Here is a 19,597-nt window from a genome sequence, read left to right on the forward strand (position 1 = left end):
GTGGGAAGCCTCACCTTCAAGGCGCCGAAACGGAGCCTTGGAGTTTGCCTGCGGCCACACTAAGCCGAAAGCGCCCGCTCTCGTCAGATCGCGGAAGTTAAGCGGCTTCAGGCCTGGTTAGTAGCTGCATGGGAGACCGGCTGTGAACCCCAGGTGCTGCAGGCGTTTTTTTGGGTTTGAGGCCCAATGGCTATGAGCACGCGTGGGAAGCCTCACCTTCAAGGCGCCGAAACGGCGCCTTGGAGTTTGCCTGCGGCCACACTAAGCCGAAAGCGCCCGCTCTCGTCAGATCGCGGAAGCTAAGCGGCTTCAGGCCTGGTTAGTAGCTGCATGGGAGACCGGCTGTGAACCCCAGGTGCTGCAGGCGTTTTTTTGGGTTTGAGGCCCAATGGCTATGAGCACGCGTGGGAAGCCTCACCTTCAAGGCGCCGAAACGGCGCCTTGGAGTTTGCCTGCGGCCACACTAAGCCGAAAGCGCCCGCTCTCGTCAGATCGCGGAAGCTAAGCGGCTTCAGGCCTGGTTAGTAGCTGCATGGGAGACCGGCTGTGAACCCCAGGTGCTGCAGGCGTTTTTTTTGGGTTTGAGGCCCAATGGCTGTGAGCACGCGTGGGAAGCCTCACCTTCAAGGAGCCGAAACGGCGCCTTGGAGTTTGCCTGCGGCCACACTAAGCCGAAAGCGCCCGCTCTCGTCAGATCGTGGAAGCTAAGCGGCTTCAGGCCTGGTTAGTAGCTGCATGGGAGACCGGCTGTGAACCCCAGGTGCTGCAGGCATTTTTTTGGGTTTGAGGCCCAATGGCTATGAGCACGCGTGGGAAGCCTCACCTTCAAGGCGCCGAAACGGAGCCTTGGAGTTTGCCTGCGGCCACACTAAGCCGAAAGCGCCCGCTCTCGTCAGATCGCGGAAGCTAAGCGGCTTCAGGCCTGGTTAGTAGCTGCATCGGAGACCGGCTGTGAACCCCAGGTGCTGCAGGCGTTTTTTTGGGTTTGAGGCCCAATGGCTATGAGCACGCGTGGGAAGCCTCACCTTCAAGGCGCCGAAACGGCGCCTTGGAGTTTGCCTGCGGCCACACTAAGCCGAAAGCGCCCGCTCTCGTCAGATCGCGGAAGCTAAGCGGCTTCAGGCCTGGTTAGTAGCTACATGGGAGACCGGCTGTGAACCCCAGGTGCTGCAGGCGTTTTTTTGGGTTTGAGGCCCAATGGCTATGAGCACGCGTGGGAAGCCTCACCTTCAAGGCGCCGAAACGGCGCCTTGGAGTTTGCCTGCGGCCACACTAAGCCGAAAGCGCCCGCTCTCGTCAGATCGCGGAAGCTAAGCGGCTTCAGGCCTGGTTAGTAGCTGCATGGGAGACCGGCTGTGAACCCCAGGTGCTGCAGGCGTTTTTTTGGGTTTGAGGCCCAATGGCTATGAGCACGCGTGGGAAGCCTCACCTTCAAGGCGCCGAAACGGATCCTTGCAGTTTGCCTGCGGCCACACTAAGCCGAAAGCGCCCGCTCTCGTCAGATCGTGGAAGCTAAGCGGCTTCAGGCCTGGTTAGTAGCTGCATGGGAGACCGGCTGTGAACCCCAGGTGCTGCAGGCATTTTTTTGGGTTTGAGGCCCAATGGCTATGAGCACGCGTGGGAAGCCTCACCTTCAAGGCGCCGGAACGGCGCCTGGGAGTTTGCCTGCGGCCACACTAAGCCGAAAGCGCCCGCTCTCGTCAGATCGCGGAAGCTAAGCGGCTTCAGGCCTGGTTAGTAGCTGCATGGGAGACCGGCTGTGAACCCTAGGTGCTGCAGGCGTTTTTTTGGGTTTGAGGCCCAATGGCTATGAGCACGCGTGGGAAGCCTCACCTTCAAGGCGCCGAAACGGCGCCTTGGAGTTTGCCTGCGGCCACACTAAGCCGAAAGCGCCCGCTCTCGTCAGATCGCGGAAGCTAAGCGGCTTCAGGCCTGGTTAGTAGCTGCATGGGAGACCGGCTGTGAACCCCAGGTGCTGCAGGCGTTTTTTTGGGTTTGAGGCCCAATGGCTATGAGCACGCGTGGGAAGCCTCACCTTCAAGGCGCCGGAACGGCGCCTTGGAGTTGGCCTGCGGCCACACTAAGCCGAAAGCGCCCGCTCTCGTCAGATCGCGGAAGCTAAGCGGCTTCAGGCCTGGTTAGTAGCTGCATGGGAGACCGGCTGTGAACCCCAGGTGCTGCAGGCGTTTTTTTGGGTTTGAGGCCCAATGGCTATGAGCACGCGTGGGAAGCCTCACCTTCAAGGCGCCGAAACGGCGCCTTGGAGTTTGCCTGCGGCCACACTAAGCCGAAAGCGCCCGCTCTCGTCAGATCGCGGAAGCTAAGCGGCTTCAGGCCTGGTTAGTAGCTGCATGGGAGACCGGCTGTGAACCCCAGGTGCTGCAGGCTTTTTTTGGGTTTGAGGCCCAATGGCTATGAGCACGCGTGGGAAGCCTCACCTTCAAGGCGCCGAAACGGCGCCTTGGAGTTTGCCTGCGGCCACACTAAGCCGAAAGCGCCCGCTCTCGTCAGATCGCGGAAGCTAAGCGGCTTCAGTCCTCTTTAGTAGCTGCATGGGAGACCGGCTGTGAACCCCAGGTGCTGCAGGCGTTTTTTTGGGTTTGAGGCCCAATGGCTATGAGCACGCGTGGGAAGCCTCACCTTCAAGGCGCCGGAACGGCGCCTTGGAGTTTGCCTGCGGCCACACTAAGCCGAAAGCGCCCGCTCTCGTCAGATCGCGGAAGCTAAGCGGCTTCAGGCCTGGTTAGTAGCTGCATGGGAGACCGGCTGTGAACCCCAGGTGCTGCAGGCGTTTTTTTGGGTTTGAGGCCCAATGGCTATGAGCACGCGTGGGAAGCCTCACCTTCAAGGCGCCGAAACGGCGCCTTGGAGTTTGCCTGCGGCCACACTAAGCCGAAAGCGCCCGCTCTCGTCAGATCGCGGAAGCTAAGCGGCTTCAGGCCTGGTTAGTAGCTACATGGGAGACCGGCTGTGAACCCCAGGTGCTGCAGGCGTTTTTTTGGGTTTGAGGCCCAATGGCTATGAGCACGCGTGGGAAGCCTCACCTTCAAGGCGCCGAAACGGCGCCTTGGAGTTTGCCTGCGGCCACACTAAGCCGAAAGCGCCCGCTCTCGTCAGATCACGGAAGCTAAGCGGCTTCAGGCCTGGTTAGTAGCTGCATGGGAGACCGGCTGTGAACCCCAGGTGCTGCAGGCGTTTTTTTGGGTTTGAGGCCCAATGGCTATGAGCACGCGTGGGAAGCCTCACCTTCAAGGCGCCGAAACGGCGCCTTGGAGTTTGCCTGCGGCCACACTAAGCCGAAAGCGCCCGCTCTCGTCAGATCGCGGAAGCTAAGCGGCTTCAGGCCTGGTTAGTAGCTGCGTGGGAGACCGGCTGTGAACCCCAGGTGCTGCAGGCGTTTTTTTTGGGTTTGAGGCCCAATGGCTATGAGCACGCGTGGGAAGCCTCACCTTCAAGGCGCCGAAACGGCGCCTTGGAGTTTGCCTGCGGCCACACTAAGCCGAAAGCGCCCGCTCTCGTCAGATTGCGGAAGCTAAGCGGCTTCAGGCCTGGTTAGTAGCTGCATGGGAGACCGGCTGTGAACCCCAGGTGCTGCAGGCGTTTTTTTTGGGTTTGAGGCCCAATGGCTATGAGCACGCGTGGGAAGCCTCACCTTCAAGGCGCCGAAACGGCGCCTTGGAGTTTGCCTGCGGCCACACTAAGCCGAAAGCGCCCGCTCTCGTCAGATCGCGGAAGCTAAGCGGCTTCAGTCCTGGTTAGTAGCTGCATGGGAGACCGGCTGTGAACCCCAGGTGCTGCAGGCGTTTTTTTGGGTTTGAGGCCCAATGGCTATGAGCACGCGTGGGAAGCCTCACCTTCAAGGCGCCGAAACGGCGCCTTGGAGTTTGCCTGCGGCCACACTAAGCCGAAAGCGCCCGCTCTCGTCAGATCGCGGAAGCTAAGCGGCTTCAGTCCTGGTTAGTAGCTGCATGGGAGACCGGCTGTGAACCCCAGGTGCTGCAGGCGTTTTTTTGGGTTTGAGGCCCAATGGCTATGAGCACGCGTGGGAAGCCTCACCTTCAAGGCGCCGAAACGGCGCCTTGGAGTTTGCCTGCGGCCACACTAAGCCGAAAGCGCCCGCTCTCGTCAGATCGCGGAAGCTAAGCGGCTTCAGTCCTGGTTAGTAGCTGCATGGGAGACCGGCTGTGAACCCCAGGTGCTGCAGGCGTTTTTTTTGGGTTTGAGGCCCAATGGCTATGAGCACGCGTGGGAAGCCTCACCTTCAAGGCGCCGAAACGGCGCCTTGGAGTTTGCCTGCGGCCACACTAAGCCGAAAGCGCCCGCTCTCGTCAGATCACGGAAGCTAAGCGGCTTCAGGCCTGGTTAGTAGCTGCATGGGAGACCGGCTGTGAACCCCAGGTGCTGCAGGCGTTTTTTTGGGTTTGAGGCCCAATGGCTATGAGCACGCGTGGGAAGCCTCACCTTCAAGGCGCCGAAACGGCGCCTTGGAGTTTGCCTGCGGCCACACTAAGCCGAAAGCGCCCGCTCTCGTCAGATCGCGGAAGCTAAGCGGCTTCAGGCCTGGTTAGTAGCTGCATGGGAGACCGGCTGTGAACCCCAGGTGCTGCAGGCGTTTTTTTGGGTTTGAGGCCCAATGGCTATGAGCACGCGTGGGAAGCCTCACCTTCAAGGCGCCGGAACGGCGCCTTGGAGTTTGCCTGCGGCCACACTAAGCCGAAAGCGCCCGCTCTCGTCAGATCGCGGAAGCTAAGCGGCTTCAGGCCTGGTTAGTAGCTGCATGGGAGACCGGCTGTGAACCCCAGGTGCTGCAGGCGTTTTTTTTGGGTTTGAGGCCCAATGGCTATGAGCACGCGTGGGAAGCCTCACCTTCAAGGCGCCGAAACGGAGCCTTGGAGTTTGCCTGCGGCCACACTAAGCCGAAAGCGCCCGCTCTCGTCAGATCGCGGAAGCTAAGCGGCTTCAGGCCTGGTTAGTAGCTGCATGGGAGACCGGCTGTGAACCCCAGGTGCTGCAGGCGTTTTTTTGGGTTTGAGGCCCAATGGCTATGAGCACGCGTGGGAAGCCTCACCTTCAAGGCGCCGAAACGGCGCCTTGGAGTTTGCCTGCGGCCACACTAAGCCGAAAACGCCCGCTCTCGTCAGATCGCGGAAGCTAAGCGGCTTCAGGCCTGGTTAGTAGCTGCATGGGAGACCGGCTGTGAACCCCAGGTGCTGCAGGCGTTTTTTTGGGTTTGAGGCCCAATGGCTATGAGCACGCGTGGGAAGCCTCACCTTCAAGGCGCCGGAACGGCGCCTTGGAGTTTGCCTGCGGCCACACTAAGCCGAAAGCGCCCGCTCTCGTCAGATCGTGGAAGCTAAGCGGCTTCAGGCCTGGTTAGTAGCTGCATGGGAGACCGGCTGTGAACCCCAGGTGCTGCAGGCGTTTTTTTTGGGTTTGAGGCCCAATGGCTATGAGCACGCGTGGGAAGCCTCACCTTCAAGGCGCCGAAACGGAGCCTTGGAGTTTGCCTGCGGCCACACTAAGCCGAAAGCGCCCGCTCTCGTCAGATCGCGGAAGCTAAGCGGCTTCAGGCCTGGTTAGTAGCTGCATGGGAGACCGGCTGTGAACCCCAGGTGCTGCAGGCGTTTTTTTGGGTTTGAGGCCCAATGGCTATGAGCACGCGTGGGAAGCCTCACCTTCAAGACGCCGAAACGGCGCTTTGGAGTTTGCCTGCGGCCACACTAAGCCGAAAGCGCCCGCTCTCGTCAGATCGCGGAAGCTAAGCGGCTTCAGGCCTGGTTAGTAGCTGCATGGGAGACCGGCTGTGAACCCCAGGTGCTGCAGGCGTTTTTTTGGGTTTGAGGCCCAATGGCTATGAGCACGCGTGGGAAGCCTCACCTTCAAGGCGCCGAAACAGCGCCTTGGAGTTTGCCTGCGGCCACACTAAGCCGAAAGCGCCCGCTCTCGTCAGATCGCGGAAGCTAAGCGGCTTCAGGCCTGGTTAGTAGCTGCATGGGAGACCGGCTGTGAACCCCAGGTGCTGCAGGCGTTTTTTTGGGTTTGAGGCCCAATGGCTATGAGCACGCGTGGGAAGCCTCACCTTCAAGGCGCCGAAACGGCGCCTTGGAGTTTGTCTGCGGCCACACTAAGCCGAAAGCGCCCGCTCTCGTCAGATCGCGGAAGCTAAGCGGCTTCAGGCCTGGTTAGTAGCTGCATGGGAGACCGGCTGTGAACCCCAGGTGCTGCAGGCGTTTTTTTGGGTTTGAGGCCCAATGGCTATGAGCACGCGTGGGAAGCCTCACCTTCAAGGCGCCGGAACGGCGCCTGGGAGTTTGCCTGCGGCCACACTAAGCCGAAAGCGCCCGCTCTCGTCAGATCGCGGAAGCTAAGCGGCTTCAGGCCTGGTTAGTAGCTGCATGGGAGACCGGCTGTGAACCCCAGGTGCTGCAGGCGTTTTTTTGGGTTTGAGGCCCAATGGCTATGAGCACGCGTGGGAAGCCTCACCTTCAAGGCGCCGAATCGGCGCCTTGGAGTTTGCCTGCGGCCACACTAAGCCGAAAGCGCCCGCTCTCGTCAGATCGCGGAAGCTAAGCGGCTTCAGGCCTGGTTAGTAGCTGCATGGGAGACCGGCTGTGAACCCCAGGTGCTGCAGGCGTTTTTTTGGGTTTGAGGCCCAATGGCTATGAGCACGCGTGGGAAGCCTCACCTTCAAGGCGCCGAAACGGCGCCTTGGAGTTTGCCTGCGGCCACACTAAGCCGAAAGCGCCCGCTCTCGTCAGATCGCGGAAGCTAAGTGGCTTCAGGCCTGGTTAGTAGCTGCATGGGAGACCGGCTGTGAACCCCAGGTGCTGCAGGTGTTTTTTTGGGTTTGAGGCCCAATGGCTATGAGCACGCGTGGGAAGCCTCACCTTCAAGGCGCCGAAACGGCGCCTTGGAGTTTGCCTGCGGCCACACTAAGCCGAAAGCGCCCGCTCTCGTCAGATCGCGGAAGCTAAGCGGCTTCAGGCCTGGTTAGTAGCTGCATGGGAGACCGGCTGTGAACCCCAGGTGCTGCAGGCGTTTTTTTGGGTTTGAGGCCCAATGGCTATGAGCACGCGTGGGAAGCCTCACCTTCAAGGCGCCGAAACGGCGCCGAAACGGCGCCTTGGAGTTTGCCTGCGGCCACACTAAGCCGAAAGCGCCCGCTCTCGTCAGATCGCGGAAGCTAAGCGGCTTCAGGCCTGGTTAGTAGCTGCATGGGAGACCGGCTGTGAACCCCAGGTGCTGCAGGCGTTTTTTTGGGTTTGAGGCCCAATGGCTATGAGCACGCGTGGGAAGCCTCACCTTCAAGGCGCCGGAACGGCGCCTTGGAGTTTGCCTGCGGCCACACTAAGCCGAAAGCGCCCGCTCTCGTCATATCGCGGAAGCTAAGCGGCTTCAGGCCTGGTTAGTAGCTGCATGGGAGACCGGCTGTGAACCCCAGGTGCTGCAGGCGTTTTTTTGGGTTTGAGGCCCAATGGCTATGAGCACGCGTGGGAAGCCTCACCTTCAAGGCGCCGAAACGGCGCCTTGGAGTTTGCCTGCGGCCACACTAAGCCGAAAGCGCCCGCTCTCGTCAGATCGCGGAAGCTAAGCGGCTTCAGGCCTGGTTAGTAGCTGCATGGGAGACCGGCTGTGAACCCCAGGTGCTGCAGGCGTTTTTTTTGGTTTGAGGCCCAATGGCTATGAGCACGCGTGGGAAGCCTCACCTTCAAGGCGCCGAAACGGAGCCTTGGAGTTTGCCTGCGGCCACACTAAGCCGAAAGTGCCCGCTCTCGTCAGATCGCGGAAGCTAAGCGGCTTCAGGCCTGGTTAGTAGCTGCATGGGAGACCGGCTGTGAACCCCAGGTGCTGCAGGCGTTTTTTTGGGTTTGAGGCCCAATGGCTATGAGCACGCGTGGGAAGCCTCACCTTCAAGGCGCCGAAACGGCGCCTTGGAGTTTGCCTGCGGCCACACTAAGCCGAAAGCGCCCGCTCTCGTCAGATCGCGGAAGCTAAGCGGCTTCAGGCCTGGTTAGTAGCTGCATGGGAGACCGGCTGTGAACCCCAGGTGCTGCAGGCGTTTTTTTGGGTTTGAGGCCCAATGGCTATGAGCACGCGTGGGAAGCCTCACCTTCAAGGCGCCGAAACGGCGCCTTGGAGTTTGCCTGCGGCCACACTAAGCCGAAAGCGCCCGCTCTCGTCAGATCGCGGAAGCTAAGCGGCTTCAGGCCTGGTTAGTAGCTGCATGGGAGACCGGCTGTGAACCCCAGGTGCTGCAGGCGTTTTTTTGGGTTTGAGGCCCAATGGCTATGAGCACGCGTGGGAAGCCTCACCTTCAAGGCGCCGGAACGGCGCCTTGGAGTTTGCCTGCGGCCACACTAAGCCGAAAGCGCCCGCTCTCGTCAGATCGCGGAAGCTAAGCGGCTTCAGGCCTGGTTAGTAGCTGCATGGGAGACTGGCTGTGAACCCCAGGTGCTGCAGGCGTTTTTTTGGGTTTGAGGCCCAATGGCTATGAGCACGCGTGGGAAGCCTCACCTTCAAGGCGCCGAAACGGCGCCTTGGAGTTTGCCTGCGGCCACACTAAGCCGAAAGTGCCCGCTCTCGTCAGATCGCGGAAGCTAAGCGGCTTCAGGCCTGGTTAGTAGCTGCATGGGAGACCGGCTGTGAACCCCAGGTGCTGCAGGCGTTTTTTTGGGTTTGAGGCCCAATGGCTATGAGCACGCGTGGGAAGCCTCACCTTCAAGGCGCCGGAACGGCGCCTTGGAGTTTGCCTACGGCCACACTAAGCCGAAAGCGCCCGCTCTCGTCAGATCGCGGAAGCTAAGCGGCTTCAGGCCTGGTTAGTAGCTGCATGGGAGACCGGCTGTGAACCCCAGGTGCTGCAGGCGTTTTTTTGGGTTTGAGGCCCAATGGCTATGAGCACGCGTGGGAAGCCTCACCTTCAAGGCGCCGAAACGGAGCCTTGGAGTTTGCCTGCGGCCACACTAAGCCGAAAGCGCCTGCTCTCGTCAGATCGCGGAAGCTAAGCGGCTTCAGGCCTGGTTAGTAGCTGCATGGGAGACCGGCTGTGAACCCCAGGTGCTGCAGGCGTTTTTTTGGGTTTGAGGCCCAATGGCTATGAGCACGCGTGGGAAGCCTCACCTTCAAGGCGCCGAAACGGCGCCTTGGAGTTTGCCTGCGGCCACACTAAGCCGAAAGCGCCCGCTCTCGTCAGATCGCGGAAGCTAAGCGGCTTCAGGCCTGGTTAGTAGCTGCATGGGAGACCGGCTGTGAACCCCAGGTGCTGCAGGCGTTTTTTTGGGTTTGAGGCCCAATGGCTATGAGCACGCGTGGGAAGCCTCACCTTCAAGGCGCCGGAACGGCGCCTTGGAGCTTGCCTGCGGCCACACTAAGCCGAAAGCGCCCGCTCTCGTCAGATCGCGGAAGCTAAGCGGCTTCAGGCCTGGTTAGTAGCTGCATGGGAGACCGGCTGTGAACCCCAGGTGCTGCAGGCGTTTTTTTGGGTTTGAGGCCCAATGGCTATGAGCACGCGTGGGAAGCCTCACCTTCAAGGCGCCGAAACGGCGCCTTGGAGTTTGCCTGCGGCCACACTAAGCCGAAAGCGCCCGCTCTCGTCAGATCGCGGAAGCTAAGCGGCTTCAGGCCTGGTTAGTAGCTGCATGGGAGACCGGCTGTGAACCCCAGGTGCTGCAGGCGTTTTTTTGGGTTTGAGGCCCAATGGCTATGAGCACGCGTGGTAAGCCTCACCTTCAAGGCGCCGAAACGGCGCCTTGGAGTTTGCCTGCGGCCACACTAAGCCGAAAGCGCCCGCTCTCGTCAGATCGCGGAAGCTAAGCGGCTTCAGGCCTGGTTAGTAGCTGCATGGGAGACCGGCTGTGAACCCCAGGTGCTGCAGGCGTTTTTTTGGGTTTGAGGCCCAATGGCTATGAGCACGCGTGGGAAGCCTCACCTTCAAGGCGCCGAAACGGAGCCTTGGAGTTTGCCTGCGGCCACACTAAGCCGAAAGCGCCCGCTCTCGTCAGATCGCGGAAGCTAAGCGGCTTCAGGCCTGGTTAGTAGCTGCATGGGAGACCGGCTTTGAACCCCATGTACTGCAGGTGTTTTTTTGGGTTTGAGGCCCAATGGCTATGAGCACGCGTGGGAAGCCTCACCTTCAAGGCGCCGAAACGGCGCCTTGGAGTTTGCCTGCGGCCACACTAAGCCGAAAGCGCCCGCTCTCGTCAGATCGCGGAAGCTAAGCGGCTTCAGGCCTGGTTAGTAGCTGCATGGGAGACCGGCTGTGAACCCCAGGTGCTGCAGGCGTTTTTTTGGGTTTGAGGCCCAATGGCTATGAGCACGCGTGGGAAGCCTCACCTTCAAGGCGCCGGAACGGCGCCTTGGAGTTTGCCTGCGGCCACACTAAGCCGAAAGCGCCCGCTCTCGTCAGATCGCGGAAGCTAAGCGGCTTCAGGCCTGGTTAGTAGCTGCATGGGAGACCGGCTGTGAACCCCAGGTGCTGCAGGCGGTTTTTTGGGTTTGAGGCCCAATGGCTATGAGCACGCGTGGGAAGCCTCACCTTCAAGGCGCCGAAACGGAGCCTTGGAGTTTGCCTGCGGCCACACTAAGCCGAAAGCGCCCGCTCTCGTCAGATCGCGGAAGCTAAGCGGCTTCAGGCCTGGTTAGTAGCTACATGGGAGACCGGCTGTGAACCCCAGGTGCTGCAGGTGTTTTTTTGGGTTTGAGGCCCAATGGCTATGAGCACGCGTGGGAAGCCTCACCTTCAAGGCGCCGAAACGGCGCCTTGGAGTTTGCCTGCGGCCACACTAAGCCGAAAGCGCCCGCTCTCGTCAGATCGCGGAAGCTAAGCGGCTTCAGGCCTGGTTAGTAGCTGCATGGGAGACCGGCTGTGAACCCCAGGTGCTGCAGGCATTTTTTTGGGTTTGAGGCCCAATGGCTATGAGCACGCGTGGGAAGCCTCACCTTCAAGGCGCCGAAACGGCGCCTTGGAGTTTGCCTGCGGCCACACTAAGCCGAAAGCGCCCGCTCTCGTCAGATCGCGGAAGCTAAGCGGCTTCAGGCCTGGTTAGTAGCTGCATGGGAGACCGGCTGTGAACCCCAGGTGCTGCAGGCGTTTTTTTGGGTTTGAGGCCCAATGGCTATGAGCACGCGTGGGAAGCCTCACCTTCAAGGCGCCGAAACGGAGCCTTGGAGTTTGCCTGCGGCCACACTAAGCCGAAAGCGCCCGCTCTTGTCAGATCGCGGAAGTTAAGCGGCTTCAGGCCTGGTTAGTAGCTGCATGGGAGACCGGCTGTGAACCCCAGGTGCTGCAGGCGTTTTTTTGGGTTTGAGGCCCAATGGCTATGAGCACGCGTGGGAAGCCTCACCTTCAAGGCGCCGAAACGGCGCCTTGGAGTTTGCCTGCGGCCACACTAAGCCGAAAGCGCCCGCTCTCGTCAGATCGCGGAAGCTAAGCGGCTTCAGGCCTGGTTAGTAGCTGCATGGGAGACCGGCTGTGAACCCCAGGTGCTGCAGGCGTTTTTTTGGGTTTGAGGCCCAATGGCTATGAGCACGCGTGGGAAGCCTCACCTTCAAGGCGCCGAAACGGCGCCTTGGAGTTTGCCTGCGGCCACACTAAGCCGAAAGCGCCCGCTCTCGTCAGATCGCGGAAGCTAAGCGGCTTCAGGCCTGGTTAGTAGCTGCATGGGAGAAGGGCTGTGAACCCCAGGTGCTGCAGGCGTTTTTTTGGGTTTGAGGCCCAATGGCTATGAGCACGTGTGGGAAGCCTCACCTTCAAGGCGCCGAAACGGCGCCTTGGAGTTTGCCTGCGGCCACACTAAGCCGAAAGCGCCCGCTCTCGTCAGATCGCGGAAGCTAAGCGGCTTCAGGCCTGGTTAGTAGTTGCATGGGAGACTGGCTGTGAACCCCAGGTGCTGCAGGCGTTTTTTTGGGTTTGAGGCCCAATGGCTATGAGCACGCGTGGGAAGCCTCACCTTCAAGGCGCCGAAACGGCGCCTTGGAGTTTGCCTGCGGCCACACTAAGCCGAAAGCGCCCGCTCTCGTCAGATCGCGGAAGCTAAGCGGCTTCAGGCCTGGTTAGTAGCTGCATGGGAGACCGGCTGTGAACCCCAGGTGCTGCAGGCGTTTTTTTGGGTTTGAGGCCCAATGGCTATGAGCACGCGTGGGAAGCCTCACCTTCAAGGCGCCGAAACGGCGCCTTGGAGTTTGCCTGCGGCCACACTAAGCTGAAAGCGTCCGCTCTCGTCAGATCGCGGAAGCTAAGCGGCTTCAGGCCTGATTAGTAGCTGCATGGGAGACCGGCTGTGAACCCCAGTTGCTGCAGGCGTTTTTTTGGGTTTGAGGCCCAATGGCTATGAGCACGCGTGGGAAGCCTCACCTTCAAGGCGCCGAAACGGCGCCGTGGAGTTTGCCTGCGGCCACACTAAGCCGAAAGCGCCCGCTCTCGTCAGATCGCGGAAGCTAAGCGGCTTCAGGCCTGGTTAGTAGCTGCATGGGAGACCGGCTGTGAACCCCAGGTGCTGCAGGCGTTTTTTTGGGTTTGAGGCCCAATGGCTATGAGCACGCGTGGGAAGCCTCACCTTCAAGGCGCCGGAACGGCGCCTTGGAGTTTGCCTACGGCCACACTAAGCCGAAAGCGCCCGCTCTCGTCAGATCGCGGAAGCTAAGCGGCTTCAGGCCTGGTTAGTAGCTGCATGGGAGACCGGCTGTGAACCCCAGGTGCTGCAGGCGTTTTTTTGGGTTTGAGGCCCAATGGCTATGAGCACGCGTGGGAAGCCTCACCTTCAAGGCGCCGAAACGGAGCCTTGGAGTTTGCCTGCGGCCACACTAAGCCGAAAGCGCCTGCTCTCGTCAGATCGCGGAAGCTAAGCGGCTTCAGGCCTGGTTAGTAGCTGCATGGGAGACCGGCTGTGAACCCCAGGTGCTGCAGGCGTTTTTTTGGGTTTGAGGCCCAATGGCTATGAGCACGCGTGGGAAGCCTCACCTTCAAGGCGCCGAAACGGCGCCTTGGAGTTTGCCTGCGGCCACACTAAGCCGAAAGCGCCCGCTCTCGTCAGATCGCGAAAGCTAAGCGGCTTCAGGCCTGGTTAGTAGCTGCATGGGAGACCGGCTGTGAACCCCAGGTGCTGCAGGCGTTTTTTTGGGTTTGAGGCCCAATGGCTATGAGCACGCGTGGGAAGCCTCACCTTCAAGGCGCCGGAACGGCGCCTTGGAGCTTGCCTGCGGCCACACTAAGCCGAAAGCGCCCGCTCTCGTCAGATCGCGGAAGCTAAGCGGCTTCAGGCCTGGTTAGTAGCTGCATGGGAGACCGGCTGTGAACCCCAGGTGCTGCAGGCGTTTTTTTGGGTTTGAGGCCCAATGGCTATGAGCACGCGTGGGAAGCCTCACCTTCAAGGCGCCGAAACGGCGCCTTGGAGTTTGCCTGCGGCCACACTAAGCCGAAAGCGCCCGCTCTCGTCAGATCGCGGAAGCTAAGCGGCTTCAGGCCTGGTTAGTAGCTGCATGGGAGACCGGCTGTGAACCCCAGGTGCTGCAGGCGTTTTTTTGGGTTTGAGGCCCAATGGCTATGAGCACGCGTGGTAAGCCTCACCTTCAAGGCGCCGAAACGGCGCCTTGGAGTTTGCCTGCGGCCACACTAAGCCGAAAGCGCCCGCTCTCGTCAGATCGCGGAAGCTAAGCGGCTTCAGGCCTGGTTAGTAGCTGCATGGGAGACCGGCTGTGAACCCCAGGTGCTGCAGGCGTTTTTTTGGGTTTGAGGCCCAATGGCTATGAGCACGCGTGGGAAGCCTCACCTTCAAGGCGCCGAAACGGAGCCTTGGAGTTTGCCTGCGGCCACACTAAGCCGAAAGCGCCCGCTCTCGTCAGATCGCGGAAGCTAAGCGGCTTCAGGCCTGGTTAGTAGCTGCATGGGAGACCGGCTGTGAACCCCAGGTACTGCAGGTGTTTTTTTGGGTTTGAGGCCCAATGGCTATGAGCACGCGTGGGAAGCCTCACCTTCAAGGCGCCGAAACGGCGCCTTGGAGTTTGCCTGCGGCCACACTAAGCCGAAAGCGCCCGCTCTCGTCAGATCGCGGAAGCTAAGCGGCTTCAGGCCTGGTTAGTAGCTGCATGGGAGACCGGCTGTGAACCCCAGGTGCTGCAGGCGTTTTTTTGGGTTTGAGGCCCAATGGCTATGAGCACGCGTGGGAAGTCTCACCTTCAAGGCGCCGAAACGGCGCCTTGGAGTTTGCCTGCGGCCACACTAAGCCGAAAGCGCCCGCTCTCGTCAGATCGCGGAAGCTAAGCGGCTTCAGGCCTGGTTAGTAGCTGCATGGGAGACCGGCTGTGAACCCCAGGTGCTGCAGGCGTTTTTTTGGGTTTGAGGCCCAATGGCTATGAGCACGCGTGTTAAGCCTCACCTTCAAGGCGCCGAAACGGCGCCTTGGAGTTTGCCTGCGGCCACACTAAGCCGAAAGCGCCCGCTCTCGTCAGATCGCGGAAGCTAAGCGGCTTCAGGCCTGGTTAGTAGCTGCATGGGAGACCGGCTGTGAACCCCAGGTGCTGCAGGCGTTTTTTTGGGTTTGAGGCCCAATGGCTATGAGCACGCGTGGGAAGCCTCACCTTCAAGGCGCCGAAACGGCGCCTTGGAGTTTGCCTGCGGCCACACTAAGCCGAAAGCTCCCGCTCTCGTCAGATCGCGGAAGCTAAGCGGCTTCAGGCCTGGTTAGTAGCTGCATGGGAGACCGGCTGTGAACCCCAGGTGCTGCAGGCGTTTTTTTGGGTTTGAGGCCCAATGGCTATGAGCACGCGTGGGAAGCCTCACCTTCAAGGCGCCGGAACGGCGCCTTGGAGTTTGCCTGCGGCCACACTAAGCCGAAAGCGCCCGCTCTCGTCAGATCGCGGAAGCTAAGCGGCTTCAGGCCTGGTTAGTAGCTGCATGGGAGACCGGCTGTGAACCCCAGGTGCTGCAGGTGTTTTTTTGGGTTTGAGGCCCAATGGCTATGAGCACGCGTGGGAAGCCTCACCTTCAAGGCGCCGAAACGGCGCCTTGGAGTTTGCCTGCGGCCACACTAAGCCGAAAGCGCCCGCTCTCGTCAGATCGCGGAAGCTAAGCGGCTTCAGGCCTGGTTAGTAGCTGCATGGGAGACCGGCTGTGAACCCCAGGTGCTGCAGGCATTTTTTTGGGTTTGAGGCCCAATGGCTATGAGCACGCGTGGGAAGCCTCACCTTCAAGGCGCCGAAACGGCGCCTTGGAGTTTGCCTGCGGCCACACTAAGCCGAAAGCGCCCGCTCTCGTCAGATCGCGGAAGCTAAGCGGCTTCAGGCCTGGTTAGTAGCTGCATGGGAGACCGGCTGTGAACCCCAGGTGCTGCAGGCGTTTTTTTGGGTTTGAGGCCCAATGGCTATGAGCACGCGTGGGAAGCCTCACCTTCAAGGCGCCGAAACGGAGCCTTGGAGTTTGCCTGCGGCCACACTAAGCCGAAAGCGCCCGCTCTTGTCAGATTGCGGAAGTTAAGCTGCTTCAGGCCTGGTTAGTAGCTGCATGGGAGACCGGCTGTGAACCCCAGGTGCTGCAGGCGTTTCTTTGGGTTTGAGGCCCAATGGCTATGAGCACGCGTGGGAAGCCTCACCTTCAAGGCGCCGAAACGGCGCCTTGGAGTTTGCCTGCGGCCACACTAAGCCGAAAGCGCCCGCTCTCGTCAGATCGCGGAAGCTAAGCGGCTTCAGGCCTGGTTAGTAGCTGCATGGGAGACCGGCTGTGAACCCCAGGTGCTGCAGGCGTTTTTTTGGGTTTGAGGCCCAATGGCTATGAGCACGCGTGGGAAGCCTCACCTTCAAGGCGCCGAAACGGCGCCTTGGAGTTTGCCTGCGGCCACACTAAGCCGAAAGCGCCCGCTCTCGTCAGATCGCGGAAGCTAAGCGGCTTCAGGCCTGGTTAGTAGCTGCATGGGAGAAGGGCTGTGAACCCCAGGTGCTGCAGGCGTTTTTTTGGGTTTGAGGCCCAATGGCTATGAGCACGTGTGGGAAGCCTCACCTTCAAGGCGCCGAAACGGCGCCTTGGAGTTTGCCTGCGGCCACACTAAGCCGAAAGCGCCCGCTCTCGTCAGATCGCGGAAGCTAAGCGGCTTCAGGCCTGGTTAGTAGTTGCATGGGAGACCGGCTGTGAACCCCAGGTGCTGCAGGCGTTTTTTTGGGTTTGAGGCCCAATGGCTATGAGCACGCGTGGGAAGCCTCACCTTCAAGGCGCCGAAACGGCGCCTTGGAGTTTGCCTGCGGCCACACTAAGCCGAAAGCGCCCGCTCTCGTCAGATCGCGGAAGCTAAGCGGCTTCAGGCCTGGTTAGTAGCTGCATGGGAGACCGGCTGTGAACCCCAGGTGCTGCAGGCGTTTTTTTGGGTTTGAGGCCCAATGGCTATGAGCACGCGTGGGAAGCCTCACCTTCAAGGCGCCGAAACGGCGCCTTGGAGTTTGCCTGCGGCCACACTAAGCCGAAAGCGCCCGCTCTCGTCAGATCGCGGAAGCTAAGCGGCTTCAGGCCTGGTTAGTAGCTGCATGGGAGACCGGCTGTGAACCCCAGGTGCTGCAGGCGTTTTTTTGAGTTTGAGGCCCAATGGCTATGAGCACGCGTGGGAAGCCTCACCTTCAAGGCGCCGAAACGGAGCCTTGGAGTTTGCCTGCGGGCACACTAAGCCGAAAGCGCCCGCTCTCGTCAGATCGCGGAAGCTAAGCGGCTTCAGGCCTGGTTAGTAGCTGCATGGGAGACCGGCTGTGAACCCCAGGTGCTGCAGGCGTTTTTTTGGGTTTGAGGCCCAATGGCTATGAGCACGCGTGGGAAACCTCACCTTCAAGGCGCCGAAACGGCGCCTTGGAGTTTGCCTGCGGCCACACTAAGCTGAAAGCGTCCGCTCTCGTCAGATCGCGGAAGCTAAGCGGCTTCAGGCCTGATTAGTAGCTGCATGGGAGACCGGCTGTGAACCCCAGTTGCTGCAGGCGTTTTTTTGGGTTTGAGGCCCAATGGCTATGAGCACGCGTGGGAAGCCTCACCTTCAAGGCGCCGAAACGGCGCCGTGGAGTTTGCCTGCGGCCACACTAAGCCGAAAGCGCCCGCTCTCGTCAGATCGCGGAAGCTAAGCGGCTTCAGGCCTGGTTAGTAGCTGCATGGGAGACCGGCTGTGAACCCCAGGTGCTGCAGGCGTTTTTTTGGGTTTGAGGCCCAATGGCTATGAGCACGCGTGGGAAGCCTCACCTTCAAGGCGCCGAAACGGCGCCTTGGAGTTTGCCTGCGGCCACACTAAGCTGAAAGCGTCCGCTCTCGTCAGATCGCGGAAGCTAAGCGGCTTCAGGCCTGATTAGTAGCTGCATGGGAGACCGGCTGTGAACCCCAGGTGCTGCAGGCGTTTTTTTGGGTTTGAGGCCCAATGGCTATGAGCACGCGTGGGAAGCCTCACCTTCAAGGCGCCGAAACGGCGCCTTGGAGTTTGCCTGCGGCCACACTAAGCCGAAAGCGCCCACTCTCGTCAGATCGCGGAAGCTAAGCGGCTTCAGGCCTGGTTAGTAGCTGCATGGGAGACCGGCTGTGAACCCCAGGTGCTGCAGGCGTTTTTTTGGGTTTGAGGCCCAATGGCTATGAGCACGCGTGGGAAGCCTCACCTTCAAGGCGCCGGAACGGCGCCTTGGAGTTTGCCTGCGGCCACACTAAGCCGAAAGCGCCTGCTCTCGTCAGATCGCGGAAGCTAAGCGGCTTCAGGCCTGGTTAGTAGCTGCATGGGAGACCGGCTGTGAACCCCAGGTGCTGCAGGCGTTTTTTGGGGTTTGAGGCCCAATGGCTATGAGCACGCGTGGGAAGCCTCACCTTCAAGGCGCCGAAACGGAGCCTTGGAGTTTGCCTGCGGCCACACTAAGCCGAAAGCGCCCGCTCTCGTCAGATCGCGGAAGCTAAGCGGCTTCATGCCTGGTTAGTAGCTGCATGGGAGACCGGCTGTGAACCCCAGGTGCTGCAGGCGTTTTTTTGGGTTTGAGGCCCAATGGCTATGAGCACGCGTGGGAAGCCTCACCTTCAAGGCGCCGAAACGGCGCCTTGGAGTTTGCCTGCAGCCACACTAAGCCGAAAGCGCCCGCTCTCGTCAGATCGACGGAAGCTAAGCGGCTTCAGGCCTGGTTAGTAGCTGCATGGGAGACCGGCTGTGAACCCCAGGTGCTGCAGGCGTTTTTTTGGGTTTGAGGCCCAATGGCTATGAGCACGCGTGGGAAGCCTCACCTTCAAGGCTCCGAAACGGCGCCTTGGAGTTTGCCTGCGGCCACACTAAGCCGAAAGCGCCCGCTCTCGTCAGATCGCGGAAGCTAAGCGGCTTCAGGCCTGGTTAGTAGCTGCATGGGAGACCGGCTGTGAACCCCAGGTGCTGCAGGCGTTTTTTTGGGTTTGAGGCCCAATGGCTATGAGCACGCGTGGGAAGCCTCACCTTCAAGGCGCCGGAACGGCGCCTTGGAGTTTGCCTGCGGCCACACTAAGCCGAAAGCGCCCGCTCTCGTCAGATCGCGGAAGCTAAGCGGCTTCAGGCCTGGTTAGTAGCTGCATGGGAGACTGGCTGTGAACACCAGGTGCTGCAGGCGTTTTTTTGGGTTTGAGGCCCAATGGCTATGAGCACGCGTGGGAAGCCTCACCTTCAAGGCGCCGAAACGGAGCCTTGGAGTTTCCCTTTGGCCACACTAAGCCGAAAGCGCCCGCTCTCGTCAGATCGCGGAAGCTAAGTGGCTTCAGGCCTGGTTAGTAGCTGCATGGGAGACCGGCTGTGAACCCCAGGTGCTGCAGGCGTTTTTTTGGGTTTGAGGCCCAATGGCTATGAGCACGCGTGGGAAGCCTCACCTTCAAGGCGCCGAAACGGCGCCTTGGAGTTTGCCTGCGGCCACACTAAGCCGAAAGCGCCCGCTCTCGTCAGATCGCGGAAGCTAAGCGGCTTCAGGCCTGGTTAGTAGCTGCATGGAAGACCGGCTGTGAACCCCAGGTGCTGCAGGCGTTTTTTTGGGTTTGAGGCCCAATGGCTATGAGCACGCGTGGGAAGCCTCACCTTCAAGGCGCCGAAACGGCGCCTTGGAGTTTGCCTGCGGCCACACTAAGCCGAAAGCGCCCGCTCTCGTCAGATCGCGGAAGTTAAGCGGCTTCAGGCCTGGTTAGTAGCTGCATGGGAGACCGGCTGTGAACCCCAGGTGCTGCAGGCGTTTTTTTGGGTTTGAGGCCCAATGGCTATGAGCACGCGTGGGAAGCCTCACCTTCAAGGCGCCGGAACGGCGCCTTGGAGTTTGCCTGCGGCCACACTAAGCCGAAAGCGCCCGCTCTCGTCAGATCGCGGAAGCTAAGCGGCTTCAGGACTGGTTAGTAGCTGCATGGGAGACCGGCTGTGAACCCCAGGTGCTGCAGGCGTTTTTTTGGGTTTGAGGCCCAATGGCTATGAGCACGCGTGGGAAGCCTCACCTTCAAGGCGCCGAAACGGAGCCTTGGAGTTTGCCTGCGGCCACACTAAGCCGAAAGCGCCCGCTCTCGTCAGATCGCGGAAGCTAAGCGGCTTCAGGCCTGGTTAGTAGCTGCATGGGAGACCGGCTGTGAACCCCAGGTGCTGCAGGCGTTTTTTTGGGTTTGAGGCCCAAT

The 19,597-nt window shown here is 60.5% G+C and overlaps 54 non-coding genes and 43 pseudogenes across 54 annotated transcripts; all 97 read left to right on the top strand.

The window, feature by feature from the left end:
• Positions 1-46: 46 nt before the first annotated feature.
• LOC137555402 (5S ribosomal RNA) lies at positions 47-165 on the top strand. The gene has a single exon (XR_011028087.1). It is a non-coding gene; the product is annotated as a 5S ribosomal RNA (ribosomal RNA).
• An 83-nt stretch (positions 166-248) lies between these two features.
• LOC137556420 (5S ribosomal RNA) lies at positions 249-367 on the top strand. The gene has a single exon (XR_011029070.1). It is a non-coding gene; the product is annotated as a 5S ribosomal RNA (ribosomal RNA).
• An 83-nt stretch (positions 368-450) lies between these two features.
• Positions 451-569, top strand: LOC137556421 (5S ribosomal RNA). Its single transcript, XR_011029072.1, has one exon. It is a non-coding gene; the product is annotated as a 5S ribosomal RNA (ribosomal RNA).
• Positions 570-653: 84 nt separating this feature from the next.
• LOC137557934 (5S ribosomal RNA) lies at positions 654-772 on the top strand (annotated as a pseudogene).
• Positions 773-855: 83 nt separating this feature from the next.
• LOC137549099 (5S ribosomal RNA) lies at positions 856-974 on the top strand (annotated as a pseudogene).
• An 83-nt stretch (positions 975-1,057) lies between these two features.
• LOC137556796 (5S ribosomal RNA) lies at positions 1,058-1,176 on the top strand. Its single transcript, XR_011029434.1, has one exon. It is a non-coding gene; the product is annotated as a 5S ribosomal RNA (ribosomal RNA).
• Positions 1,177-1,259: 83 nt separating this feature from the next.
• Positions 1,260-1,378, top strand: LOC137556423 (5S ribosomal RNA). The gene has a single exon (XR_011029074.1). It is a non-coding gene; the product is annotated as a 5S ribosomal RNA (ribosomal RNA).
• Positions 1,379-1,461: 83 nt separating this feature from the next.
• On the top strand, positions 1,462-1,580 carry LOC137557936 (5S ribosomal RNA; annotated as a pseudogene).
• Positions 1,581-1,663: 83 nt separating this feature from the next.
• Positions 1,664-1,782, top strand: LOC137558141 (5S ribosomal RNA; annotated as a pseudogene).
• An 83-nt stretch (positions 1,783-1,865) lies between these two features.
• LOC137556424 (5S ribosomal RNA) lies at positions 1,866-1,984 on the top strand. Its single transcript, XR_011029075.1, has one exon. It is a non-coding gene; the product is annotated as a 5S ribosomal RNA (ribosomal RNA).
• Positions 1,985-2,067: 83 nt separating this feature from the next.
• Positions 2,068-2,186, top strand: LOC137556425 (5S ribosomal RNA). Its single transcript, XR_011029076.1, has one exon. It is a non-coding gene; the product is annotated as a 5S ribosomal RNA (ribosomal RNA).
• An 83-nt stretch (positions 2,187-2,269) lies between these two features.
• LOC137549443 (5S ribosomal RNA) lies at positions 2,270-2,388 on the top strand. The gene has a single exon (XR_011026817.1). It is a non-coding gene; the product is annotated as a 5S ribosomal RNA (ribosomal RNA).
• An 82-nt stretch (positions 2,389-2,470) lies between these two features.
• LOC137552729 (5S ribosomal RNA) lies at positions 2,471-2,589 on the top strand (annotated as a pseudogene).
• Positions 2,590-2,672: 83 nt separating this feature from the next.
• Positions 2,673-2,791, top strand: LOC137556426 (5S ribosomal RNA). The gene has a single exon (XR_011029078.1). It is a non-coding gene; the product is annotated as a 5S ribosomal RNA (ribosomal RNA).
• An 83-nt stretch (positions 2,792-2,874) lies between these two features.
• On the top strand, positions 2,875-2,993 carry LOC137556798 (5S ribosomal RNA). The gene has a single exon (XR_011029436.1). It is a non-coding gene; the product is annotated as a 5S ribosomal RNA (ribosomal RNA).
• An 83-nt stretch (positions 2,994-3,076) lies between these two features.
• Positions 3,077-3,195, top strand: LOC137559104 (5S ribosomal RNA; annotated as a pseudogene).
• An 83-nt stretch (positions 3,196-3,278) lies between these two features.
• Positions 3,279-3,397, top strand: LOC137556637 (5S ribosomal RNA). Its single transcript, XR_011029278.1, has one exon. It is a non-coding gene; the product is annotated as a 5S ribosomal RNA (ribosomal RNA).
• An 84-nt stretch (positions 3,398-3,481) lies between these two features.
• Positions 3,482-3,600, top strand: LOC137558862 (5S ribosomal RNA; annotated as a pseudogene).
• An 84-nt stretch (positions 3,601-3,684) lies between these two features.
• On the top strand, positions 3,685-3,803 carry LOC137559071 (5S ribosomal RNA; annotated as a pseudogene).
• Positions 3,804-3,886: 83 nt separating this feature from the next.
• LOC137559072 (5S ribosomal RNA) lies at positions 3,887-4,005 on the top strand (annotated as a pseudogene).
• An 83-nt stretch (positions 4,006-4,088) lies between these two features.
• LOC137559073 (5S ribosomal RNA) lies at positions 4,089-4,207 on the top strand (annotated as a pseudogene).
• Positions 4,208-4,291: 84 nt separating this feature from the next.
• LOC137559105 (5S ribosomal RNA) lies at positions 4,292-4,410 on the top strand (annotated as a pseudogene).
• Positions 4,411-4,493: 83 nt separating this feature from the next.
• Positions 4,494-4,612, top strand: LOC137556427 (5S ribosomal RNA). Its single transcript, XR_011029079.1, has one exon. It is a non-coding gene; the product is annotated as a 5S ribosomal RNA (ribosomal RNA).
• An 83-nt stretch (positions 4,613-4,695) lies between these two features.
• LOC137556428 (5S ribosomal RNA) lies at positions 4,696-4,814 on the top strand. Its single transcript, XR_011029080.1, has one exon. It is a non-coding gene; the product is annotated as a 5S ribosomal RNA (ribosomal RNA).
• An 84-nt stretch (positions 4,815-4,898) lies between these two features.
• Positions 4,899-5,017, top strand: LOC137556429 (5S ribosomal RNA). The gene has a single exon (XR_011029081.1). It is a non-coding gene; the product is annotated as a 5S ribosomal RNA (ribosomal RNA).
• An 83-nt stretch (positions 5,018-5,100) lies between these two features.
• LOC137556666 (5S ribosomal RNA) lies at positions 5,101-5,219 on the top strand. The gene has a single exon (XR_011029307.1). It is a non-coding gene; the product is annotated as a 5S ribosomal RNA (ribosomal RNA).
• Positions 5,220-5,302: 83 nt separating this feature from the next.
• On the top strand, positions 5,303-5,421 carry LOC137558727 (5S ribosomal RNA; annotated as a pseudogene).
• An 84-nt stretch (positions 5,422-5,505) lies between these two features.
• LOC137556430 (5S ribosomal RNA) lies at positions 5,506-5,624 on the top strand. The gene has a single exon (XR_011029082.1). It is a non-coding gene; the product is annotated as a 5S ribosomal RNA (ribosomal RNA).
• An 83-nt stretch (positions 5,625-5,707) lies between these two features.
• On the top strand, positions 5,708-5,826 carry LOC137556432 (5S ribosomal RNA). The gene has a single exon (XR_011029083.1). It is a non-coding gene; the product is annotated as a 5S ribosomal RNA (ribosomal RNA).
• An 83-nt stretch (positions 5,827-5,909) lies between these two features.
• LOC137556433 (5S ribosomal RNA) lies at positions 5,910-6,028 on the top strand. The gene has a single exon (XR_011029084.1). It is a non-coding gene; the product is annotated as a 5S ribosomal RNA (ribosomal RNA).
• Positions 6,029-6,111: 83 nt separating this feature from the next.
• Positions 6,112-6,230, top strand: LOC137556932 (5S ribosomal RNA; annotated as a pseudogene).
• Positions 6,231-6,313: 83 nt separating this feature from the next.
• Positions 6,314-6,432, top strand: LOC137556435 (5S ribosomal RNA). Its single transcript, XR_011029086.1, has one exon. It is a non-coding gene; the product is annotated as a 5S ribosomal RNA (ribosomal RNA).
• An 83-nt stretch (positions 6,433-6,515) lies between these two features.
• Positions 6,516-6,634, top strand: LOC137556436 (5S ribosomal RNA). Its single transcript, XR_011029087.1, has one exon. It is a non-coding gene; the product is annotated as a 5S ribosomal RNA (ribosomal RNA).
• Positions 6,635-6,717: 83 nt separating this feature from the next.
• On the top strand, positions 6,718-6,836 carry LOC137547728 (5S ribosomal RNA; annotated as a pseudogene).
• An 83-nt stretch (positions 6,837-6,919) lies between these two features.
• On the top strand, positions 6,920-7,038 carry LOC137556437 (5S ribosomal RNA). Its single transcript, XR_011029088.1, has one exon. It is a non-coding gene; the product is annotated as a 5S ribosomal RNA (ribosomal RNA).
• Positions 7,039-7,132: 94 nt separating this feature from the next.
• Positions 7,133-7,251, top strand: LOC137556438 (5S ribosomal RNA). The gene has a single exon (XR_011029089.1). It is a non-coding gene; the product is annotated as a 5S ribosomal RNA (ribosomal RNA).
• An 83-nt stretch (positions 7,252-7,334) lies between these two features.
• LOC137549396 (5S ribosomal RNA) lies at positions 7,335-7,453 on the top strand (annotated as a pseudogene).
• An 83-nt stretch (positions 7,454-7,536) lies between these two features.
• On the top strand, positions 7,537-7,655 carry LOC137556439 (5S ribosomal RNA). The gene has a single exon (XR_011029090.1). It is a non-coding gene; the product is annotated as a 5S ribosomal RNA (ribosomal RNA).
• An 83-nt stretch (positions 7,656-7,738) lies between these two features.
• On the top strand, positions 7,739-7,857 carry LOC137557559 (5S ribosomal RNA; annotated as a pseudogene).
• An 83-nt stretch (positions 7,858-7,940) lies between these two features.
• On the top strand, positions 7,941-8,059 carry LOC137556440 (5S ribosomal RNA). Its single transcript, XR_011029091.1, has one exon. It is a non-coding gene; the product is annotated as a 5S ribosomal RNA (ribosomal RNA).
• An 83-nt stretch (positions 8,060-8,142) lies between these two features.
• LOC137556441 (5S ribosomal RNA) lies at positions 8,143-8,261 on the top strand. Its single transcript, XR_011029092.1, has one exon. It is a non-coding gene; the product is annotated as a 5S ribosomal RNA (ribosomal RNA).
• Positions 8,262-8,344: 83 nt separating this feature from the next.
• On the top strand, positions 8,345-8,463 carry LOC137558422 (5S ribosomal RNA; annotated as a pseudogene).
• An 83-nt stretch (positions 8,464-8,546) lies between these two features.
• Positions 8,547-8,665, top strand: LOC137557560 (5S ribosomal RNA; annotated as a pseudogene).
• Positions 8,666-8,748: 83 nt separating this feature from the next.
• On the top strand, positions 8,749-8,867 carry LOC137548024 (5S ribosomal RNA; annotated as a pseudogene).
• Positions 8,868-8,950: 83 nt separating this feature from the next.
• On the top strand, positions 8,951-9,069 carry LOC137557828 (5S ribosomal RNA; annotated as a pseudogene).
• Positions 9,070-9,152: 83 nt separating this feature from the next.
• On the top strand, positions 9,153-9,271 carry LOC137556442 (5S ribosomal RNA). The gene has a single exon (XR_011029093.1). It is a non-coding gene; the product is annotated as a 5S ribosomal RNA (ribosomal RNA).
• An 83-nt stretch (positions 9,272-9,354) lies between these two features.
• LOC137556443 (5S ribosomal RNA) lies at positions 9,355-9,473 on the top strand. Its single transcript, XR_011029094.1, has one exon. It is a non-coding gene; the product is annotated as a 5S ribosomal RNA (ribosomal RNA).
• Positions 9,474-9,556: 83 nt separating this feature from the next.
• On the top strand, positions 9,557-9,675 carry LOC137556444 (5S ribosomal RNA). Its single transcript, XR_011029095.1, has one exon. It is a non-coding gene; the product is annotated as a 5S ribosomal RNA (ribosomal RNA).
• Positions 9,676-9,758: 83 nt separating this feature from the next.
• Positions 9,759-9,877, top strand: LOC137556446 (5S ribosomal RNA). Its single transcript, XR_011029097.1, has one exon. It is a non-coding gene; the product is annotated as a 5S ribosomal RNA (ribosomal RNA).
• An 83-nt stretch (positions 9,878-9,960) lies between these two features.
• On the top strand, positions 9,961-10,079 carry LOC137552617 (5S ribosomal RNA; annotated as a pseudogene).
• An 83-nt stretch (positions 10,080-10,162) lies between these two features.
• On the top strand, positions 10,163-10,281 carry LOC137556448 (5S ribosomal RNA). The gene has a single exon (XR_011029098.1). It is a non-coding gene; the product is annotated as a 5S ribosomal RNA (ribosomal RNA).
• An 83-nt stretch (positions 10,282-10,364) lies between these two features.
• On the top strand, positions 10,365-10,483 carry LOC137556449 (5S ribosomal RNA). The gene has a single exon (XR_011029099.1). It is a non-coding gene; the product is annotated as a 5S ribosomal RNA (ribosomal RNA).
• An 83-nt stretch (positions 10,484-10,566) lies between these two features.
• On the top strand, positions 10,567-10,685 carry LOC137558451 (5S ribosomal RNA; annotated as a pseudogene).
• An 83-nt stretch (positions 10,686-10,768) lies between these two features.
• On the top strand, positions 10,769-10,887 carry LOC137549529 (5S ribosomal RNA). Its single transcript, XR_011026825.1, has one exon. It is a non-coding gene; the product is annotated as a 5S ribosomal RNA (ribosomal RNA).
• An 83-nt stretch (positions 10,888-10,970) lies between these two features.
• Positions 10,971-11,089, top strand: LOC137556450 (5S ribosomal RNA). The gene has a single exon (XR_011029100.1). It is a non-coding gene; the product is annotated as a 5S ribosomal RNA (ribosomal RNA).
• Positions 11,090-11,172: 83 nt separating this feature from the next.
• Positions 11,173-11,291, top strand: LOC137558427 (5S ribosomal RNA; annotated as a pseudogene).
• An 83-nt stretch (positions 11,292-11,374) lies between these two features.
• On the top strand, positions 11,375-11,493 carry LOC137556451 (5S ribosomal RNA). The gene has a single exon (XR_011029101.1). It is a non-coding gene; the product is annotated as a 5S ribosomal RNA (ribosomal RNA).
• An 83-nt stretch (positions 11,494-11,576) lies between these two features.
• LOC137552117 (5S ribosomal RNA) lies at positions 11,577-11,695 on the top strand (annotated as a pseudogene).
• Positions 11,696-11,778: 83 nt separating this feature from the next.
• LOC137556854 (5S ribosomal RNA) lies at positions 11,779-11,897 on the top strand. Its single transcript, XR_011029492.1, has one exon. It is a non-coding gene; the product is annotated as a 5S ribosomal RNA (ribosomal RNA).
• Positions 11,898-11,980: 83 nt separating this feature from the next.
• On the top strand, positions 11,981-12,099 carry LOC137556453 (5S ribosomal RNA). Its single transcript, XR_011029103.1, has one exon. It is a non-coding gene; the product is annotated as a 5S ribosomal RNA (ribosomal RNA).
• Positions 12,100-12,182: 83 nt separating this feature from the next.
• On the top strand, positions 12,183-12,301 carry LOC137551935 (5S ribosomal RNA; annotated as a pseudogene).
• An 83-nt stretch (positions 12,302-12,384) lies between these two features.
• LOC137556454 (5S ribosomal RNA) lies at positions 12,385-12,503 on the top strand. Its single transcript, XR_011029104.1, has one exon. It is a non-coding gene; the product is annotated as a 5S ribosomal RNA (ribosomal RNA).
• An 83-nt stretch (positions 12,504-12,586) lies between these two features.
• LOC137548025 (5S ribosomal RNA) lies at positions 12,587-12,705 on the top strand (annotated as a pseudogene).
• An 83-nt stretch (positions 12,706-12,788) lies between these two features.
• Positions 12,789-12,907, top strand: LOC137557831 (5S ribosomal RNA; annotated as a pseudogene).
• An 83-nt stretch (positions 12,908-12,990) lies between these two features.
• On the top strand, positions 12,991-13,109 carry LOC137558350 (5S ribosomal RNA; annotated as a pseudogene).
• Positions 13,110-13,192: 83 nt separating this feature from the next.
• On the top strand, positions 13,193-13,311 carry LOC137556455 (5S ribosomal RNA). The gene has a single exon (XR_011029105.1). It is a non-coding gene; the product is annotated as a 5S ribosomal RNA (ribosomal RNA).
• Positions 13,312-13,394: 83 nt separating this feature from the next.
• Positions 13,395-13,513, top strand: LOC137556456 (5S ribosomal RNA). Its single transcript, XR_011029106.1, has one exon. It is a non-coding gene; the product is annotated as a 5S ribosomal RNA (ribosomal RNA).
• Positions 13,514-13,596: 83 nt separating this feature from the next.
• On the top strand, positions 13,597-13,715 carry LOC137556457 (5S ribosomal RNA). Its single transcript, XR_011029107.1, has one exon. It is a non-coding gene; the product is annotated as a 5S ribosomal RNA (ribosomal RNA).
• Positions 13,716-13,798: 83 nt separating this feature from the next.
• LOC137547691 (5S ribosomal RNA) lies at positions 13,799-13,917 on the top strand (annotated as a pseudogene).
• An 83-nt stretch (positions 13,918-14,000) lies between these two features.
• On the top strand, positions 14,001-14,119 carry LOC137556459 (5S ribosomal RNA). Its single transcript, XR_011029109.1, has one exon. It is a non-coding gene; the product is annotated as a 5S ribosomal RNA (ribosomal RNA).
• An 83-nt stretch (positions 14,120-14,202) lies between these two features.
• LOC137556460 (5S ribosomal RNA) lies at positions 14,203-14,321 on the top strand. Its single transcript, XR_011029110.1, has one exon. It is a non-coding gene; the product is annotated as a 5S ribosomal RNA (ribosomal RNA).
• Positions 14,322-14,404: 83 nt separating this feature from the next.
• On the top strand, positions 14,405-14,523 carry LOC137556461 (5S ribosomal RNA). Its single transcript, XR_011029111.1, has one exon. It is a non-coding gene; the product is annotated as a 5S ribosomal RNA (ribosomal RNA).
• Positions 14,524-14,606: 83 nt separating this feature from the next.
• LOC137556575 (5S ribosomal RNA) lies at positions 14,607-14,725 on the top strand. The gene has a single exon (XR_011029219.1). It is a non-coding gene; the product is annotated as a 5S ribosomal RNA (ribosomal RNA).
• Positions 14,726-14,808: 83 nt separating this feature from the next.
• On the top strand, positions 14,809-14,927 carry LOC137557509 (5S ribosomal RNA; annotated as a pseudogene).
• An 83-nt stretch (positions 14,928-15,010) lies between these two features.
• On the top strand, positions 15,011-15,129 carry LOC137549540 (5S ribosomal RNA). Its single transcript, XR_011026827.1, has one exon. It is a non-coding gene; the product is annotated as a 5S ribosomal RNA (ribosomal RNA).
• An 83-nt stretch (positions 15,130-15,212) lies between these two features.
• Positions 15,213-15,331, top strand: LOC137556462 (5S ribosomal RNA). The gene has a single exon (XR_011029112.1). It is a non-coding gene; the product is annotated as a 5S ribosomal RNA (ribosomal RNA).
• An 83-nt stretch (positions 15,332-15,414) lies between these two features.
• On the top strand, positions 15,415-15,533 carry LOC137551844 (5S ribosomal RNA; annotated as a pseudogene).
• An 83-nt stretch (positions 15,534-15,616) lies between these two features.
• LOC137556464 (5S ribosomal RNA) lies at positions 15,617-15,735 on the top strand. Its single transcript, XR_011029113.1, has one exon. It is a non-coding gene; the product is annotated as a 5S ribosomal RNA (ribosomal RNA).
• Positions 15,736-15,818: 83 nt separating this feature from the next.
• LOC137552118 (5S ribosomal RNA) lies at positions 15,819-15,937 on the top strand (annotated as a pseudogene).
• Positions 15,938-16,020: 83 nt separating this feature from the next.
• On the top strand, positions 16,021-16,139 carry LOC137558210 (5S ribosomal RNA). Its single transcript, XR_011029669.1, has one exon. It is a non-coding gene; the product is annotated as a 5S ribosomal RNA (ribosomal RNA).
• Positions 16,140-16,222: 83 nt separating this feature from the next.
• LOC137556465 (5S ribosomal RNA) lies at positions 16,223-16,341 on the top strand. The gene has a single exon (XR_011029114.1). It is a non-coding gene; the product is annotated as a 5S ribosomal RNA (ribosomal RNA).
• An 83-nt stretch (positions 16,342-16,424) lies between these two features.
• On the top strand, positions 16,425-16,543 carry LOC137556466 (5S ribosomal RNA). Its single transcript, XR_011029115.1, has one exon. It is a non-coding gene; the product is annotated as a 5S ribosomal RNA (ribosomal RNA).
• An 83-nt stretch (positions 16,544-16,626) lies between these two features.
• On the top strand, positions 16,627-16,745 carry LOC137559435 (5S ribosomal RNA; annotated as a pseudogene).
• Positions 16,746-16,828: 83 nt separating this feature from the next.
• Positions 16,829-16,947, top strand: LOC137551936 (5S ribosomal RNA; annotated as a pseudogene).
• Positions 16,948-17,030: 83 nt separating this feature from the next.
• Positions 17,031-17,149, top strand: LOC137556467 (5S ribosomal RNA). Its single transcript, XR_011029116.1, has one exon. It is a non-coding gene; the product is annotated as a 5S ribosomal RNA (ribosomal RNA).
• Positions 17,150-17,232: 83 nt separating this feature from the next.
• On the top strand, positions 17,233-17,351 carry LOC137548519 (5S ribosomal RNA; annotated as a pseudogene).
• Positions 17,352-17,434: 83 nt separating this feature from the next.
• Positions 17,435-17,553, top strand: LOC137548067 (5S ribosomal RNA; annotated as a pseudogene).
• An 83-nt stretch (positions 17,554-17,636) lies between these two features.
• Positions 17,637-17,755, top strand: LOC137557832 (5S ribosomal RNA; annotated as a pseudogene).
• Positions 17,756-17,838: 83 nt separating this feature from the next.
• On the top strand, positions 17,839-17,957 carry LOC137548326 (5S ribosomal RNA; annotated as a pseudogene).
• An 83-nt stretch (positions 17,958-18,040) lies between these two features.
• Positions 18,041-18,160, top strand: LOC137551198 (5S ribosomal RNA; annotated as a pseudogene).
• An 83-nt stretch (positions 18,161-18,243) lies between these two features.
• Positions 18,244-18,362, top strand: LOC137556468 (5S ribosomal RNA). Its single transcript, XR_011029117.1, has one exon. It is a non-coding gene; the product is annotated as a 5S ribosomal RNA (ribosomal RNA).
• An 83-nt stretch (positions 18,363-18,445) lies between these two features.
• On the top strand, positions 18,446-18,564 carry LOC137557644 (5S ribosomal RNA; annotated as a pseudogene).
• An 83-nt stretch (positions 18,565-18,647) lies between these two features.
• LOC137553162 (5S ribosomal RNA) lies at positions 18,648-18,766 on the top strand (annotated as a pseudogene).
• An 83-nt stretch (positions 18,767-18,849) lies between these two features.
• LOC137558289 (5S ribosomal RNA) lies at positions 18,850-18,968 on the top strand (annotated as a pseudogene).
• Positions 18,969-19,051: 83 nt separating this feature from the next.
• On the top strand, positions 19,052-19,170 carry LOC137555414 (5S ribosomal RNA). The gene has a single exon (XR_011028099.1). It is a non-coding gene; the product is annotated as a 5S ribosomal RNA (ribosomal RNA).
• An 83-nt stretch (positions 19,171-19,253) lies between these two features.
• On the top strand, positions 19,254-19,372 carry LOC137548604 (5S ribosomal RNA; annotated as a pseudogene).
• An 83-nt stretch (positions 19,373-19,455) lies between these two features.
• LOC137556469 (5S ribosomal RNA) lies at positions 19,456-19,574 on the top strand. Its single transcript, XR_011029119.1, has one exon. It is a non-coding gene; the product is annotated as a 5S ribosomal RNA (ribosomal RNA).
• The last annotated feature ends 23 nt before the right edge of the window (positions 19,575-19,597 follow it).

The sequence above is a fragment of the Hyperolius riggenbachi genome, chromosome 2 (assembly GCF_040937935.1).
Source record: "Hyperolius riggenbachi isolate aHypRig1 chromosome 2, aHypRig1.pri, whole genome shotgun sequence".
NCBI lineage: Eukaryota > Metazoa > Chordata > Amphibia > Anura > Hyperoliidae > Hyperolius > Hyperolius riggenbachi.